The sequence below is a fragment of the Spodoptera frugiperda genome, chromosome 4 (assembly GCF_023101765.2).
Source record: "Spodoptera frugiperda isolate SF20-4 chromosome 4, AGI-APGP_CSIRO_Sfru_2.0, whole genome shotgun sequence".
NCBI lineage: Eukaryota > Metazoa > Arthropoda > Insecta > Lepidoptera > Noctuidae > Spodoptera > Spodoptera frugiperda.
In genome coordinates, this window is record NC_064215.1 from 6538329 (window position 1) to 6553828 (window position 15500).

Consider the following 15500-nt stretch of genomic DNA (forward strand, 5'->3'; position numbering starts at 1 on the left):
ATTATTACTTTAGGTTAGCCTTTATTATTAATAATAATACATTCACAATCTAGATTATTATTTAGGTTATTCAGTCTTGATTTCTTAATATTTATCATTGAGAAAGTTGAGATAGAAAAACCGATTAACTAAAGATATAGTGCTTAGTGATATGGATACACGTATTGTTTTATCACTTTGCTTAATAGTCGTTCTTCTATCTGTTTCCCAACGAGGCAGTAAAAGCCAAGTTACGACAAACCCTTTATAGAAACAGCATCTTGGCTTTTCAGACACCATCGTTAAGTTTCGAAGGAGTGTTGCACCAAGCAACTAGTTGCCCAAGCGACAGTAATCAATGTGCGAGTAGTGCGACCCGCCTAACAGTTATTTCACACAGAATGGAGATTACGCAAACCCAAAGGCCCTTGGGCTTACATAATCCGAAACAAGACTAAAGTATTTGTGTCACCTGAAACTTGTACATTCAATTGTTCTAAGTCACGGCTCGATTTAAATATGGCCGACATCGACAGCTGTCATTTATTTGGTTTCGCGGTTGTTCTGATTTGGGTTTTGGTATTTGATTGGAGGGCATGAATTTGTTTCGAAAGAAAGTTAAAGAAATTATGGGTTCGACTGAAGTTCAATCTGATCGTGACCGTGATGTCTAATCAACCGGTCAGGTTGCATTTTCAATTGAATACTTATTTATGAAGTTATTATAATTAGATTAAATATTCGAAAAAGAAAACAGTTATAAATATTTTTAAGGACAAAAAAGGATTTACCTATTAACTATTACCAATTAACTATTACTTTAGCTATTGATTATATTGCAACAAAACTCTTGAATAGCTAAAATTCCCGATACCGATTCCAAACTACAATCATTTTTCTCTACCAAAGAAATATTTTCACAGATTTGAATTCAGAACGCTCGTATTTTCCTTGAAAGCGTCATCAATGTGTGATATGGCGCGCAATTATTGCCAGCCAGCTCCATAGCTCTATGGTCCCCCTCTCGAAGCACTTTGTTTATGGAGCTCCGGCCCACTGAAGCGGTATATGGGTCAGTCTCGTGTTTTTGTTCCCTGCTATCCTTCTCTCGTTAGTAATTAGCAATTACTAAGGAAATTCAATCGCACACTGTTATTTGCCCCATTTACATTTGCTTTTGTTATGTGAATTAATAGGATTTTAATGATGAGAAAATTAGTGTTAATAAATAATTCATAATTATTTAATTAGTAGGTATGTCCTTCAAAGAAGTTGAATGACCAAAATTGTAATACAATAATAATTAGCTAAGTAATTATATCTCAAAGATGAATAAAAAAGGTAGGTACCTATATTCAGCAGTTTTTTAAATGCACAATCATTTTTATGATTTAATTGTATAATGATTTGTTTCAACAACCGTGCCAAATAGATAATGGTACGACTGTATATTAGTTTGAAATCATACATACCAATGCCTTAACTCCGATTAGGTTTGATCTGAAAGCAGAGAGCACAGTTATAAATAAACTTCAATCGATAACTAGATACAAAGGGTGTGCCAGAACGACTGCAGGTTCAAACTTCAAACAGTTTCTAAATTACACGAGAATTACAACTTCATTAAGTAGCATTTAAATGTAAAATGTAGTTTTCCGGCTGCCGTGCCTGGCACTAACTATAATTACATTGTTAGGACAAAAACACAAACTTTCAAATGTATTATAATTTATGTGGTCATGATTACTGATTTAATTTTTAGCCTGTGGTTTCAAGGTGATTGAACTGATATAATTATTGACACATAATCAATGAAGCACGACCTTGAGAAGATGGTAAAAGTGCTAATTTAAACACCTTTTTGTTAAATAATATTAAATATGTATGTTCTAAGCTTAAGAACACTTGAATAATGAGTTTCGATTCATCTCAGGTGAGGTGAAAAAGGTTGGGCCGTATTTCTGTAGCGAAGCCGTTTCTATTTAGAATATTATTCACACAAGAAGAGGTTTCTCTCCCTTTATTTTTAGACCCGGTCCTTTCTGCGCAAAGGTTGGTCGAAAATATAAAAGGTAAAGGAATAGAGGTACACTCGGCTGCCGCTTTCAGAAATTACATTTCAGTGATTCGATTTTGATAGTCACCGAAACATTTTTATTCGCTTCGCTTCCAAACACAGCTGCTTCCGAGGAGTTCCACCTGTCTGCTGGGTAGATCACGGTGTTGTTTCGCGCTAACAACTGTCGGAGGACCGTGACCGGTAGTCACAACAGATTACAAATCCTTTGTATTGTGTCAGTGACCTTTTGTTTTAGCGGGCATAATTGATTCTATTACTGTTCACAGCACATTATCTATGACTTGCAATTTTTAATCTTTCTAGTATTTATTTTAAATATTCTTTTACAATATTCTCTTACCTCATATAACGTAATACGCGATTACGAAGTTTATTAAATAAAGTTGCGTTTCAAATTTTTTCTCTAGCAGTTTCATAACTAAAGTATATCTTAAAGCAATGCCTAAGCCATTTCTTCAATAATAATTTTTATTGCAAAAGTTCTGACATGTAATTAAAATTACTTTCGTATTTACCAACAATTTTATTTTACTTCAAACTTTGTGGTTCTTGCTGGTTGAAACGAAATTCATTGGTGCATTTTTGTTTTAAATTCGTATTCTAATTACGAAAGAACTTTTTCAACGCTCTCCTCGTAGGTTGAATGAGGGAAGGACGCCATTTTTTTTTCAAGTTGCAGCACACGAATGCAGGAATTGACGTCGAGTTTTGCAGGTAAAGTTGAATAATTAACTTGCATGGATAGCGTATGCACGCAGTAAGGAACATTAAATTTAATGTAAAAATTGTAACAATGTTTTGACAGCATAAATAATAACAATCGTTTTTAACAATTACTGTAGCGTTTAATTTATTTATACAACGTAATAAATAAATGGGAAATCTTTTGTTTTTGTGGCTCGGGACGGATGGTAACGTTCGTATTTTTTGTACAGAGTAAAAACAATTTAACCGAGGTCTGTAGCAAAAAATGTAGCAAAACAAATTAGCTTAGAAAAACTGATCATTCACCAGAATATGCTAACATTTACATTGAAACACCAATTTGCTAAGTTAGGTAAATTTGGTATGAATTGAAACGTGTTTCTGCAAAAACGTTTGCAGACTTTATTAGGATGAAAATTTGAATTTAACACTAAAAATAGAATGATACACTGTTTTTACATTTAACTTGATTGAGATAATAAAACGACTTTCATTTAGAAGCATTTTCAACTTAGCGTAATTCAGACATGGTGAAATAACAAAGAATTTTAAATAGAGAACATAATATTGTTCTACACATTCGGAGACAAAAAAAGGGGGTAGAAAGAACTCGTACCTTTAGGGCTAACTAAATAGTAACTCAAATAGCACTCAAACGCCGTCATACCTAGATAACGTTCAAAGAATATTGCATTAACTTTATTATAATACGTTCTACGTACAAAGGCAGCTAATATACATGCCGTATGTGTTTCGTAAAAGAGTAATAAAATTTGTATGTAATATAAAAAGTAAGGAATTTTATTTAAAAAAGTACTAATTGCACGGCTCTTGGTGCAACGCATATCGAAATCATGTTATAATCGTTTTGCGTAATGTTCACTGAAATTAAATTAATCGATATTTCTTTTTTATCAAAATTGATTTATTTGTTGGTCGTAACGAAAGTGTGTACATTCGATAGGCGTTTCAAATTATACGGTTTTTAACAGTAAATAAGTATAGAAAGTTTATTGGATAATTGACGTGTAGTTGCGTCTTTTTTCTTTGAAGGTTAGCAGGTACCTAGGTCATTGGGGGAGGCTTATGGGAGAGGGCAGGTTCAAAAGTGGACGTCTTGTAGCTGATATGACGACGATGAAAATTGTATGTAGGTAAGTAGGTACTATGTACTTTTTTGAAGTTGTGTTGTAAGGCGGAACCGTAATAGAGTTTAAGCTTATATAAACATTGAACAATGGGACATACAATAGGTTCACACTCTATGCTATATTGCTATAGATCTCGCCGATGTAGAAAATAAAACTCTATAGGACTTCATATTTACAATCATACGACAATATGTGAGGCATACAGAGACCAAATATTGCAAAAAAATTAATAGAGTGTTCCTCGAAAATACCTAAAGTCAAGAGTCAAATTCAGCAACTATTTCCCTATGTGCCTAGCACTAACTAAAACAAATGAAGTAATCAACTGTCACCTCATTACTCGACATGAATAGAAGTAAGGAAACTGAGAGCACAACTGTAATCTAAGTCCATAATAAGCCAGACTATCATTTGTAAACCTAACTATTGCAGCTTTATAGCTATATACAGTGTGCAGACGCGTCATTTCTAAATGTAGAAGCAAATTGCTGATCCTCCCAGTTATATTATAACAGCCAGGCTTATAGTTTGTCTGTCTCTTTCTAAATTAGATAAGTACTAGCATGCGCTTGAGTTTAATTACTTCCTACAATATTGAGGAATGCTCGTCTGCTTCTAATTATGTTGGTAGCCAAAGGATGTCGGAAATTAAACCAACAACACGATTAAAGTTGATGCGGTAATTTTTCTGATGATGTAATTCTTTTATCTTTATAAATTACAGCTCGTTATTGGTAATTTATTGTCAGTACCAAACATAAGAAGAAAATAAAGTACTGTTTTACCTACGTATACGTACGTAGTTATGTAAATGAAACGTTTACTTAAAATGAATAATTAAGTCGCAAAGAGTTACGCTTTTATACGCAATAAGTAGATATAATGTAAACATGAATATCTCTTAAAATGTCACTTTGAGAAGAACTTGTCAGAGATATTTAAATAAGAAACGGCCTGTAATGAAAGACAAGCCTTATCTTATTCAGTATTTATGTAAACTTGAATATCTTTTTAAATATTCAAATGAAATAATTCTTGTTTAACGTCGCTCCCTAAGAAGTTATTTTCTCTTTTGGTTGATAAATAAATTCTTTATTGCTGCGATAAATTTAGTACCCACCTAAATCCCATAACCCTTTGAGGGATTGAATCTGACAGCCGTCCAAGCGTGAGACATCAATCAGAGTTGAGACGACGTCAAAGGAGACAAATAGGAAATGTAGCGGCTTTTTTAATATCAAGATACCAACCAATATGTGGTATTTTGGAATAAAGCTTTAAATCGCTTTACTGAAGCGCTGTACTAAATCAGGATTTGTCATGTTCTTGTAGGGATACTGCACGTCCCTATATGTATGTATCACTAAGTATAGTTATTTTTATTACAGGTTTATAAAACATGTTATTTAATATCATTTGCATCAGTATCGCGATATTCACGTGACGATGATCGATGCTGATAACAAGTCGGTATCGAAGTAAAGATATTTATTTACATATTCTTTGATGTTGCAATCGTAATCGTGCGTAAGAGCTCTTGAATTTAATATTTGTATTAATTATTTTATCTTTTTCAGTAGTAATGTAGTTAGGAGAGTTAATTGGTTAATTGTTGATAAGATTATCCTTGAAATTTAAGTACGGTACCAATTCGATACTTACTAACGAAAATGACGAAATAAGACAAAAGAAAACAATCACCATTCGTATCGTACAAAAACGAAATTTCATTAAAATGGCGTGAACCGAAAACTTGCGAATGTTTCGTTTCGTATTTCGAAAACGATTTTGTGTACAAATTAAAACTTTCGCAATGCCATAGGTATTGTTCTTTTGTAATTATTTGAATGTCAAACACGCGAAAATATAAACTCGAATTGTTATTCTTGTTACAGATCACAATGCATGGCCTGCGAATTCTCACTATGTAAGTACATTTAATTTTATTAGTCGTTAATTTATTAGGCGCTGTATCGAGTTATTTATGAAATTCGTATAACCTAGGTAAATAGAGTAAGCTTGGACTCTATACTAGAGTTGTAGACACACTGGTCAATGAACAAACGTTAGAACTTAAAAGGGTCAGCAATTCACACAATTGCTGTGAAATCCTAAATATGACTTGGTGTAGAAATAGAGTTACTACCATAGCAGTAAATTAAGTCAGAAGTACAGATAGATTTTTATAAACGCCTGCGCTATTCATCCCTTCATCCTTTTCTGGTAAAAACAAAGATGTTATCTAATCCTATCGCATTATTTACGAGCCTCATTAATGTGAATTTGTTTTGACAAAAACAAACTCCAATGAAAACGTAAAATCGATAAAACATCGTAATTTGCCATCCGAATGAATAATGATTTCAATCAGAAATGTTTTCGTTTGAAATGTTTGTTTCTCTGTTCAAAAACATTGAACATTATTCAGTGGGTACATTCAGATATTAGAATAAACTTATTTATAGCAAGTCCTCGGAGATATAAAATCTTTTTCTTTCGAAAGGAAACTCCAATATTGTGATCTAAAAATAGCATTTCCATAATATTCCAACATCATTCTCCGATATTTGAAGAAAATCTCATAAAATTTCCTTCTCAACACATACAAATATGTTCCATATCGTATATTTTTTGCGAGGCTTATAGTTTAGTAACTGATACTATGTAAATAGTAGTTGTAGGTAATAAGTAGTTTCGGTGCTGCGAACTACCTAGCGGGCTTACAGGGGCTCCGGCTCGACAAGCAGGAGTAGGGACGGGGTGGTTTTTAGTCTGTAAGAGTCTGACACTCCCTCTCGCCTCGCCCAAGGCGGTAGAAGCCATTGGATGATTTTCCACCTTCAAAAAAAGGTAGTAAGTAGTTTAAAAATATACATAGAGTATTAACTTTTCGTAAACGAATATCTAGTTAAGATATAAAAAGGTTAACAATTTAGACTATAAAGTAAAAAGTTACTCTGAAACTTTAATTTCAACTAACTTCGTAACCCGTTATGAAATGGGTTCATGAATTGAAGTCAATTATTGTTTACGAGTAGACGCGCCGCTTTTATTATTGCTCGTAATATATTCAATGCTAGACAGGGCCTGTGTGGGACGCCAGGAGTGCTTGCGTAACCACCAACTTGTGGGACAAAGGTTCTTACACGACAGACACACTCGAGAAATCAATACCAAACTTTTTTTAGACGTTTTTTATAAGTATTCCACGTAGACGTTGTCTGTGTCTAGTCTAACGTAGATTCTCAGAAATTGTGTACATTTGTAAACTTTATTGACTTTGAGTATCAAATAAAGTAAGGAAGATTTCTTTGACAACTGTTGATGGCAAGTATCACATATAACATGTGAAATGGGTTATTGAAAAACACATCAGTTATTCTCAAAGGGGTAAAGATAACAGATACTATTTCTAGCTATAATATACGGAAAATTTTAATGAAATCTGCTTCATTCGTCCTTGTCCTAAAGTCAACTCGATCAAGGCTGGATATTATCGAATATTTATTTTATTTTTATAATTACAGTACATACCTATATTTATAACTGCAGTGTTATCGTAATAAATAAATGCGGCAAAGCAAAACCACACGTGTTTTGATGATGATAAGATAGAAATTGGAAAGTTTGTCCTACTCACAATACGCTAGCGATAGACGATACGTTTGAATGGAGTATTCAACAATGAACTATTCATTTTGGCTAGTCATTGGAACGTACACGTGTTTTAATAGCGAACATACTATACACGAATGTACAAATGCGTAGTGCAGACTACAAATACTGTAATTAAAAAAAAATATATATACGTCACGCTTTTTTATCCCCGAAAGGGTAGCCAGAGGTGCACATTATGGCATGTAATGTCGCTATACAATGCAACCACTTTTCACCATCTATGTTATAAGTCCAATGTAACGTTGGGGTGAGCCTATTGCCTTAGGCAGTTGTCCCACCGGCAACGATGAACTAGAAACGAGTAGAGCTAGAACTAGAAACGAGTGAAAACGAGTGAAAACAAAAACAAACAAGTGAAGCGAGCACTCGCCGGCAGTGTGAACAGTCAGCGATCAACTATTTGTATATATGCATCTCTTTTGTTTACACGGAAAGTATATCTATTGTACGTTTCTTGAGCGAGAAAATAGCCGATAGTTAGTCGTTCACTCGCCGTTGGTGGGACAACTGCCTTATACTGGGTACAATTTCAGAATATACCTTAATATAATTTCATACCTTACTATAATTTAATTTTATAATGGGTTTATACACAAGAGTATCTAATAACTTGACATTGGTTCACATAGAAGGACAGACAAAGTGACTTTGCTTAAAATAATTAAGAACCATCCTACGTGTCTCAATTTGTAGGCGGTAAACGAGTCAATAAAGATCATATTATATTGTAACAATAAAATATTATTTATTTCGTTCAAATTCCTCACAAAGCTCCAATATTAATTGTTCGCACATAATAAATTATTTATGTAACGAGATAATTCCTTATTTTGCTTAATTAAGTCGTCGAGTTACGTAAGTCGATACGTCTTTAATACGTAAATGATTCATTGGTGCCTATTATTAATAATGAAGAATATATTCATTTACATTTATCGTAAATGTCCAACGTGTAGCGGGTTCGATTTGTGTGATCCACAAATTGTTGTTTCGGGTTTAGGTGTCGTGTGTATGTAAACTTGTATGTTTGATAACGCATCCACGATACAGGAGAAAACAATAGTGTAGCGGTGGAGTAGGGCAATGTTTAAAAAAAATAAGATAAGAAAAATCAAATATAGTATAGATTTAATATTTCTTAAAATGTCTGTGTCCGTATTTTATGCAATGTAGTTTATCCGATTGGAACGAAACTTGGTCAACTTCCGAAGAAATTCCTTGGAAAGAATGTCAGACAAAACGGCGTGTGTCAGGTCAGCTGAAATAATAGAAAACTTTGAACTTATACCACGTCTGTACTTATCTAGGTATTACTTACTGTTAGGTAACGACAAACTTTGGATGTATTATTGGATAAAAATATGTCTCTATACTTTTGCATCGATGAACTGTTTTGAAATTTTCTATATTATGCGCAGGTACATTACGTACATGTAGGATAGGATGCTACCTGCCCCGGTAACGCAGACAAAGCCTCGGGCTATCGCTACTCTACTCTATTTCTATACCACGATTCCGCTATAAAAAATCATGGGCTATAATGGCCCCGGTCTGTCGGTAGATTGCATGGCGAGCGCACGCGCCGAAACTTCCGTTCAACCGCTCATTGTGGACTGACGGACCGGAAACGCTTGATACAATCTAAACCTACGCTAGTGCAGTACTTATGCTACTTACCATGTACATTGAAGACGAGGCACTGCATATAAACTGTTTACTTGCAATATTTAGAGGTGATTTACATATTAGAACGTGCATGAAGTGGTAATTTCGCCCAGTTTGATGCAAATGTCGTATAAGTACGAACTTATACGGTTAAGTGTTTTGATTTAATCTCCTCTCGGAAGTTGTTAATGCAAATAAAGTGTGGAAACGAACGTGTCTAGAAATCTCTCGGTCTTTCATCTCCGAACAAATATATTGCTAAGTAACACAAAGTATGGCGCTATACATCTTTAATTTCACTCCCTGACGTAGCTTTCTTATCGACCATGACTGGCGAGTCGGTTTTCAATGGAGAAAATGAATTTCCTATTAAACCGCGATTGAACACCGGACCTCACGTGCCTTTGTGGTTGGACAAAGGGAAAAGAAAATCCAAACAATGAACGGTAAATAAATTTGTTCTATTGGTTTTATTTAGATACTGAAAATGCTAGTAGTTAGACTGTCTCTAAGTATTTACAAACCTGCCAGTTCTTAATTTGTTATAACTTTCGTGAGTCATACTCAATTAATTATTATGTTATCGGCTTCCTCACGTAACTGTTTGATGATCTGCCAGTTCTGTTTCTAAAGCATTCTAAAATATGATTCATCCCTCAAGCTACACTTGTCTTTTTTTACCAAATCGTGTTCAAACTACAGAGAATATCTCGGTTCTGAAATACCCAATAATAATTTCTGCCCAACCCTTTCTGTGTGACTAGACTAAGGAAGGGCAGAGCTATTTCCGTATACGAATCATTTATTTTGGTTAGTTATACGGTGCCTCTACGCTGCTAGCTGACCGCCTCCACATGGGGCGTCCCGTGCCACCAGTGTGCGCGATAATTGGAGCGTCGTTCCGGCCACATTGTTCATGCCGTATTGTTTGTTATGGTAATGCACTTCGTTTTATTCCCTTTCCAAAATAAACGTAATACCGGCGATACTAAATCACGGCTTTCGCGAAACATGCACGAACGGTAAACACAGACTTTCTTTGACGAGCAAACAATAACAGAGGGATTCTGGTAAATGCAGTAGCTATGTTTAAACGTAACGCGGTTGTTTAAGAAGCAGTGGAATGACTTGATTATCTCCATACGTTTTTCTCGAACAAGAGATAAAAACTTCTAGCGCTTGGCGGATGCGAAACATGCAGCAGTAAAATTTCCGTTCTAAGTACCGCAATAGAACGCATATGTTGTGTGACAACAACGAGCCTGCTAGTACATTGTCTGGTTTATCTACAGTTTTTCAATGCTTAATTTTAGGAAGTGAACATTTCGAAGAATAAAGTAATAAATATAAGCAAAAGAGTTGTATAGTTGGGTTCCTCGCTTTAGTGGCTGTACGCTTATAAATGTGTTGTAGTTTTCCTTTCAGTCGGAAAATTTTTGTTCAGGACTTGTTCCCTAGTGTATGGGGATACCCTTGTCACGTATTATATGACACTAATAACATATTGGTGACAAATAAGTTGACTACATACGGTTACCTTGATAAGACAGACAAAATAGGCGTAAAATTGTATTGTTGAATATGTATTGAGGCATTTCTTAAAATGGTTTATACATAGGAATCTGTCAACAACATCGTATTGATTTTTTGATACAACATTCGTCACCAAGACAAAATGATCATGGCAGTAAAAATAACGAATCTATGTCAATAAACAGCATGAGAGAAAGAGAGAGAGAGCGGGTCGGCGATATACAGAAACATAAAATACTTTATGATCGTTTCCATCTGATTAGATTCAGAGGATATAACGATATTACTTCACGAGCACAAATTAAACGCCTACGTACTTTTCCGTAAAAATACTCTCACCACAAGTTCGGAATTGAAATTATTCTCAACAGACAAGTTTGTAGGAGAAATGTTGATTAAATCTTTACAGATAATAATAATTTTGATTTCATCGACAGTTTTTATTGCATCGATAGAATTTGATATAGATTTTATGTTTTGAACGAAATGACTTTTGATTACATAAAAATAAAGCGGTTGTTAACCTAGAATTTTTGGATTTGATATTAGTCAAGGATAAAATAAAGTCCGTTCTTGAACCCATCAATGTGACAGGTGAAGGTCGTAAAGATATTACCAAAACTTACGAATTTCATTTTCTGTGCGAATGAACACTGAAAATATCTTCTTGGCGATTCCCAAAGGCACGTCATGCTTATTGGTAAAGATACGTCTAACGTTATTGGCAGTTGGCAGTAGATTTTTATTGACACGTAGACTTTGTATGGAGCGCTGATGGCTGACTTGTTATGCAACTTTCTATAATGTTTTCAAAACTTTTGCAACTTGTCAGGATTGCGGAGGTTATTGACATTCATCAGCTGTCTATTGTGAACGAAATCTTGGCGTAGGAACGTAATCTGAAGAATCCAAAGTTGGAAACAATGGCAGGGTTTAATATCGTGAGACATTTGAGAAGCCAAACTCATTAACTAACTCGTCTTGTTACTATGTAATTTTAATGAGACATTTAAGTTTATTTTGAACTTTATCATTTCTTGTTTCATGATCTTGATGATCTTTGGTTCATCTTGGTGTGAATTTTGTCTCGTATTGCTTCAGTCTGTTCTAGCATTTTTTTGAGTCTTAATTTAATAAAATTGTCACTTCCTTCATTTCTTTAGGCTCTTTTTCATCAACTTGTCGCAAGATCATTTGACGTTTTTATTGGCAAGTGCAACTGAACCGTGAATTCTTTAATGCATTAACATTAATCGATTATAGAATTTAACAGAAAACAAGCGAATCAAATCCTTATCTTTACTATAAATAAGGGTCCAAGTGCTAATAGTGTAGTTTATCGACGCTCAAAGATCCAACATTACCTGTATCATTAAATTGCAATTTCACACAATCTCGTGGATAATAAGGAAATATTACTACATAACATTGTATTTTAGCGTGGCATCGCGTAATGTTGGAGATTACGTCTCGTCTCTGTGGAAACATTCCATCAACCAGAAGAGATTACGTTATGATGGAATAAGAGGTTAGCACGCGCAAACACCTGGAATACTGACAGATGATTTATAGAATAACTTCTTAATGATCCGACGATAAACTACCGAGTAATATCAACTCCACTTTTTATGTCACTTGTAATAACAACTTTATCTAGATGTGTTAGAGCATCTTTTTCTTGATTTACATTTTTTTCTCTCGCCTTCTTAATTTCCGCACCAACTAGGCTTCCTTTGTGGCTTGAAGAAATGGAATTGCATTTGTGTGCAGATTGAAAACTGATTCTGTTTTATGTTTTCCGTTATCTCCCGTGTCTATTCAATTTGTTTTTTAATTGACCACAATTTGTTTTTTAATTGACCACTATGGTTTTTGTTATGAGTATGAGTTACTAAGAATTGACATTTATGTAATCAATTTTCCGGACTTTTGATGAAGTATCTCATTAGATTGATCGCCATAAGATTACAAGTTGGGTACAGTAATTTTTTTCTAAACTTCATCCACTCAATTCAAATTATAGAACTTTTAGATATATGTATGTTGATGAAATTTTGACATTTGTTCTCTCAAATCTAGGTATACGTACTTCTAGTAACAAAACTAATTCAAAAACTAACTAAACAAATAGCCATTGTTGACCACTGCGGATCCTCGGCCTAATTTTATGCCTCGTACATAGCCGAGAATTCGCCCGATGCTGAACGAATTTTGCGGTATCTCTGAATAATACCAGGATTTTGGCCTAAATTTGGATTCAGTATCCAAAGCTCGTAGATTACTAATATTGTTTGTACGAATATCATCATTTATTGAGCCTGTAATTTTATCTAACCCATTTTCAATACATACCCAAAATGAATTAAATGGAATAGGATTTGCATGGTCCATAACAGGGCTGTTGTCAAGCCAAATCACTGGTAGATTTGAACCAACAATTTGTTCGTGTGTTTTAGACGCTAATGGTTCATACACTAACACGAACTTCGAAAGATAATTACGGCCAGGATTAAAATCTCATTTACTTTTAGAAGGCATAGATAAACCACCCCAGGTGATATCTCACGCACGAAGCTAAGTCTATTTTTAAGTACCCAAGCCTGTTCTGCGCAACTCGTAAAATGGCTATTCCCACTCTTGAAGCAATAAAATGTGTCCCTGGAACAATTTTATCCTCAAGCTTATCTCAGCTTAGGGTTACTTCTTTTTATGGCATATACCAATAGTCCTTTGACAATAAGAAACACGCAAAATGTCCCTAGGGAACGCTATGATAATGGTATTTCGGAGAGAGCATTTAGGAAACGTTTGTAAAGTGTAAAATGGTGCTTTGGTATTCAAATACACAGGTTTTGTTGTCATTTACAGTGTTGGGACTACAAACAGGTAGATAGAATTGTTGATGTTATATCTAATTTATTGTGTGAATCTACAGAGGACGAATAAAGAGATGGATTTTGAAATATCTGTCATGAACTCTGATTAGGCTTTCATTGGCTTCTTTGTAGTGGATGTCTTGTAGCTGCCATGAAGTTCATCATTAGTACTAAGTTCCTAAACGCCATTTTCTTTTTTACCTTCAATTTCAAAGCCACGATGACCAATCCTTTGATAACAAACGTAATGTTGCATGAAAATCAATCTGCATAGAAATCAATAAAGAAACGAGTTGCACTTTACGATGTGAATTCTATTTGCTTAACGATTCATGCTTATTTCTATATTGGCACAAGTGCAAATAATGATGTTGAAGTAAAGTATACCTTAGGATCAATACATGATGGATCAATTTATTTTACTTCCTTATTTTATTTTAAAATCATATCTATAGATACAATAGAGTTGTATGTGTACATTAGGGTGTCCCAAAAAAATAAAAGTCGTTATTTTTGAACGCATACCCTCTAATTATTTTCGAATAGTGTCAACATACACGTATATAAAGTTTCATTTACCTAGAAGCATGGTAAATGCCGACTTGCCTTGATACATGGCAGTACTAGCATATTTTGACGCGTCTAGTTATCGTATCACAGTGCTTGTTATTACTTGTTTATTTATTAGTGATCATATTGTTTACGTTTGTTAAGATGTCAGGGGTATTACCCACTTCTAAAAAGTACAATTCTTCATAGTTTTTGTAAAACATTCAAATTATGGTTCGAAATTATTGCCCTCCAATGGCCAAGAATTGGCAGTTTTGTTTTACAACATTCGCGAAGACAATATAATCAATGAAAGTGCAAACCTGATTCGTGAATGCATTATTTATTGGGAAAAAGCCCGTATATCAACTAAAGCATTACCCAAATGTGTTAAGAAACTAATAACCTTATACCAAGTTTGGAGAGATCTACAAAAAAATGCGAACAAAACGCAAGACTTATTTAAACGGCATCGTCAAGTTTATTTCTAATTTGGACAATTTATTCGACATTGCATATCAGATTCGATGCTTAATAAAGATAGATGAAGATAGGATCTCCTTGCAACAGAAAGATTGGCAGGCCATCAATTGGCTGGAGGTACAAATACCGGAGCTTCGGTAAACTCGCTAGGTAGGACGCAGCTCCGGTCAGGTATCAGCCCTACTGGGCCCAGATGGTGGTTTAATGGCTCTTTGTGCCGCACGGGTCTGGTTCTGGTCGGGCAACGAGCTACCTTTTGCTCGCCGTCCGCAGAACCGCACTTACGGTGGCCAGAGATCGTTGCGCGATCCCTGACGCCCGGAGTGCCTCTCGTGACGGCTGGATCTTGAGAAGGTTCGTTTCCTTACGCGTTCCGCTTCTTCCAGAGCTAGCATGACTGCTTCGCAGAAGGAGGAGATTGCATTACAGTCTCCCTCGCTCCACACCATGGATTGAACCAATGTCCAACGCGAGAGGTCGCCGTCACTGAGCACATCCCCGAGGACTCGGCGGTGCTCAGCCCATACAGGGCATACGGACACCTGTACACCAATATGTTCTAACGTGTCCTTCAGGCGCTCACTATTGAGGCACTTGGACTCAACATTGACGATTATTCCATATGTAACTCCTCCAAAAGCAACGCCTTGTTCGATGATTTTAAAATTGATGACAGTTTCCTACACACCTAGTGTTACCTATTCATGGTCAAAGAATGCTATTTTTCTACAAGTAAAGGCACAAATGTTAATACTGAAAGCCATTTATGATACAAATAATGAGGGAGCAGTGAAATTAATG

At 35.0% G+C, this 15500-nt stretch overlaps 1 protein-coding gene across 3 annotated transcripts in view; it reads right to left on the bottom strand.

Moving 5' to 3' along the window:
* LOC118272362 (ADP-ribosylation factor-like protein 4C) overlaps window positions 1-15500 on the bottom strand; it is a 54276-nt gene that overhangs the window by 29485 nt on the left and 9291 nt on the right. For 2 of the 3 annotated variants that reach the window (XM_035588801.2, XM_035588802.2), the window contains exon 2: window positions 1452-1479. The exons of the other annotated variant lie outside the window; for it this stretch is intronic. The gene's annotated coding sequence lies outside the window, so the exon portion shown is untranslated. The remainder of the gene's footprint in view (window positions 1-1451; window positions 1480-15500) is intronic. 3 annotated transcript variants of the gene reach the window in all.